The sequence below is a fragment of the Hordeum vulgare genome, chromosome 4H (genome assembly GCF_904849725.1).
Source record: "Hordeum vulgare subsp. vulgare chromosome 4H, MorexV3_pseudomolecules_assembly, whole genome shotgun sequence".
In the NCBI taxonomy this organism is placed as follows: Eukaryota; Viridiplantae; Streptophyta; class Magnoliopsida; order Poales; family Poaceae; genus Hordeum; species Hordeum vulgare.
The window spans coordinates 499,458,509-499,462,766 of NC_058521.1; the positions used below are offsets into that span (position 1 = coordinate 499,458,509).

The 4,258-nt window shown below is 42.5% G+C and overlaps 1 long non-coding RNA gene across 1 annotated transcript; it reads left to right on the forward strand.

Moving 5' to 3' along the window:
- The first annotated feature begins 238 nt into the window (after positions 1–238).
- LOC123446697 lies at positions 239–3,927 on the forward strand. Its single transcript, XR_006631426.1, has 2 exons — positions 239–3,507; positions 3,595–3,927. It is a non-coding gene; the product is annotated as an uncharacterized LOC123446697 (long non-coding RNA).
- Positions 3,928–4,258: the final 331 nt, after the last annotated feature.

Genomic DNA, 4,258 nt, shown 5'->3' on the forward strand with positions numbered 1-4,258 from the left:
TTTCTGGTATTCAACCCGCGGTACGTTTTTAAGTGATACAAACAGAAAAATGTTTCATTTTTGTAGAAACGCCCCTGTAGTTTTCGGAATTCAACCCGCAATCCATTGAACAAACACATCACGCCAAATCCCTTCCCTCTTCCCCACGCACGAGTGAGCGCACCGCCGCCGCCGCCGCCGCCACCTTCCTTGCAGAGTATGCGGCCAAAGGAGGACCTCGAGGCCTTCTACCGCCGCTTCGTCAGGTCCAGGATCCGACGGGCGAGGAGGCGATGGGCCGGCGACTGCCCGGCGACGATGCTTGGAGGCGACGGGCCGGAGACGGACTGGCGACGGCGCGCTGAGGCGGAGAGGGCCGGGCGTGAAGAGCATGGCGATGCGGCGACGGGGACGGGGATGGCGATGCGGCGACGGGGATGGGACTGGATCCGGTTGGAAGTAGTGCTCAGAGGGTGGATGTGGAAGGAAGGCGGCCGGAGCTTGGAGCACGACGGCTGTCGGAGGTGGCATGGCGTCAGGTACCTGTGAGAGAGGAGAGATATATACGAGAAGGAGAGGAAAGGGAGCATGGGAGGAAGGATATGGGATGCTGCATGGAGAGAGAATGGAGGTGTCCACCATTCTCGCGGACCCGTCGTCCATCACGAGGGCCGGCAACCACCGCCACCGCTGTCGCCAGCAACAGAAGTTGTAGCAGGCGCGACTGGAGATCCCCTCATGGGGTCGACGCCGCCCGAGAAGCGTGGGCGTCACCAGCCCGGAGACCCTACTCGCCTTCCCCGAGCACGACGAGGCGCCAGCGACGGAGGAAGAGGCCACCGTGCAGTGCAAGGTGAGCCGCCGGGACGCGATTTCATTTTCTTGCAGCTTGTTGGCGTGCTCCTCCCCCCATCAGCCTCCACTAAGTGGGCGTTGGAGGTCTTCCTCTCTACCTACCCTCCAGCAGCACCTTCGTTGCCCTGTTCTTCTTTCGTAAGATGAGATTGTTGTGCCGGAACTGTCCAATGTCGCCTCCACCTACTTCATCAGAAGACCATCTGCAATCCTACGTTGCTCCACACATCGCCGGAAATCCGGGTGCCGGTTCTCCATGAGGTATTGCATACTGAAGCCACAAGGAGAATTGGAATTATGCTATTTGTTTTTCTAGAAATGTACGGTTAATGAAGCAAACACAAACTGAACCTTAATGTGCTGCTTCCTGATCTTTAATTATTTTTTCATTAATTGGTTCATTTGTTGTGTTTAGTTAGTCTATCCATAAGCTAGAGAGACTAAGAATAAAAATAACAATGTTTAAGGTAACGATTCACTATGTACAGGTTGCCACGATATCATATTTGATTGGGTCACAGTCACAAGTATTTCAAGGGTACAATCAAGTTGAGAAGCACCAGCTTAAATTCAGCAAAACATTTTTGGTGTGATCTCAAATCTGCACACGATTTTCTGAAACCACATTACATAATATGAACTATGGAAGTACACCCAGCCATTGTGGATTTCTTAATTGAGAGACAACTAATTTCTCATTGATTGATTCATCATGCTTACATGCCCTGTCCTCAGAGACTAACATTGTTCTTCGATCTGATTGATTCACTTTAGTTACATTTTTCGGTAGCTTCAGCTCTGTACATGAGCATAAAAAGGTGTTTGTCGTTTAGATGAATTAACTGTTGGATACTCCATAAAAGAGGTACGCCCATCGCATGATTTGGAAGAATAAGGTGTGTGCTATACTTGAACAGATTTCCTTTTGGGAGACCATTTAGCATGGTTTGCTGGTTAGCCTCATGTCTTGAACTATATGCAGAAGTGAGATAGAATTTGCTGCTTTGTGCTCTCAGGCAGCTGATTTCGTGTCATGAACTCGAAAGTTGCATATATTTAGTTCCTCTACACAAGTAGGCACAAACGTCCCTTTTGATTTATTTATTTTGAATTAGGCCGCGCAAGTAGCAGGCAACAGTTACAATCGATGGTGATGCAGATTGAAGTATAGACAAGATTGCACCTTTAGTAGCATGAGTATCAACCATCAAGTATGTTTAATCTCATTTATTCATAAGCTTAATATGGTGTATGGTGATGCAGAGTTGAAGTACAGTGCAATCTACACTGGGATGTCCACAATCACAAAAGTTTAATATGTTACAAAAATTGCAAATTTTATTTTAGATAATTGTTGGATTGATTATCACAAAATTTGCCGCACACGCGGCCTAACTTTGATCTCAAGGCAGGATTCTGCTGGTTGGACGAGCTACTAACAAAGACACACTTCTATTTTGAACTTTTACTTGAAAAAGATGGACCATCAGTTACTGAATATGTTCGCTAAGCTCTAACAACCTTTTGCTTATGGTCACCTTGGTTGTTCACATTGGTGGTGTTGTCTTTTGGTTCAACATAGTTCAAGTGAAAATTCAGTGGAACATGTGGAACAAAGGACGTGGTATGGAAAGGAAAGCAAAGCCTAAACAGTACAATGATGCAGGTTCAGACTTCATATGTTGTCTTCCATACTGCAGGAATATGCTAGCATGGTTGTCTCCTAGATTTTGAACATGTCTTTATTTGTCATATATTGTTGACTTACTGTGTAGTCTGTACTAATTCTAGGGAGACCGCTTGATCTCTTATTGTTCACACTTCAAAAATTTATGATTATCTTATTATTAGTAGTATCGTCCTTCCAACATACTAATTCACAAATCTTAGTTAATTAGAAAGGAACTACATGTTTATCCATTCTTTTTCAGATATGGTGCTCCTATAGCTAGGCAAACTAGATGCATATTTCTTTTGGAAAGAAGGGCAGGTGCACTAGATAAATGAGAGATGGTCGGGTGGCATAGGTGACAATGTCTTTGTATTATCATCCTAATAAAATGTGGTTTTGCTAATTTAATGTATATTATTTCACAAATATTTGCAATGGTTAAGATAGTGCATAGTGCTAATGTCGTACCTCATCTATTCTATCTGTGTTGCATCTTCTCTTTATTTTGAATAGATAGGTTTATTTTGATTTACGAACCAACAGTTAACTTCGACTATTTCTGGATTTTGAATGCTATCTATGGAGATCACATGTGGTTCATGTATTGGAATTGATGCAACATTTTATTTCTAAGTTTTATTTTATCTGGGAGATCCAATGATTCATCTCCCTCTGCAGAGTTGAGTTCAGCAAGATCAAAAGAAGATGCACGTCCTGGGCACAAAAGGTCAGTAAGTGTGGGTGCTGATATTGGATCGTCCTGTATGTCATTTCGAAATGAACAAGAGCGTGTTGCTGAAGAATCGCCTACTGGCCCACACAAAGGACCATTGCAGAATATTGTGAAAGCATGCTGATTGTCGAGTGCCTTGAAACCTAAGCATGCAATCAAGTACAAAAAGAGAAGCTATGAGGTGCGCACGGGCAAACAAACATGATGTTGAAAACGCAATCCCTCTCACACAAAAAAATCCCTCTTAACAAATTCTCAGTTGGGTCAGGTGATTGGGATCTTACTTGAATGGTGCAATACGATTCGGTTTGAAGCTTAGTTTTATATATCCTTATATTGTCATTCTTTGTTGTAGCATGAGTTGCTTAAATACATACTATGGGGTTACATACAATAAGGAACCTTATGGTTAGCCTAGAGCACTACGTAAGAAGCTTCAGAGATCACAATATCAAATTCGATATGGGCATCATGTTTAATTGATTGCATTTGCACTTCCTATGCTCATAATATGTAAGTTTGCTCATTTTACATGTTATTTGTTTTTTTTGTTCCTTGCTCAAGCAACTAGAGATAAAGGCTAGAATTATCAGCCGCTCCCTAAATGTATATATTAGGTATTGTGAACAGTCATAATTGTTCTATAACTTATCTATTGCACCCTAATATAAGTTGGCCTTTAATTCCACATTCCAGCATACATCACAATACAATACCATTTTGCGCATGAAGCTATTTTCACGGCGTTCATGGAGTTCTCCTGTGCTCGCCTTTATTCCTTGGCCATTAATGTCTCCAGTTGAATGTTGATCTTTTCCAAGCAAAGCTATTTCATAATTTCTTTCAGAGGAGAGGCTATACTCTTGAACTAGAAAATAAAATCAATATGTACTATAAGAGAAATTAAAATGACACCGGTAGGTCTCTTAAGATGAAAGTATGCATTACAGTCTGATCTATTTATGTAATACTCATCTGAAGTAACAATTGGTAATTATTTACCTTCTAAACTAAGACTA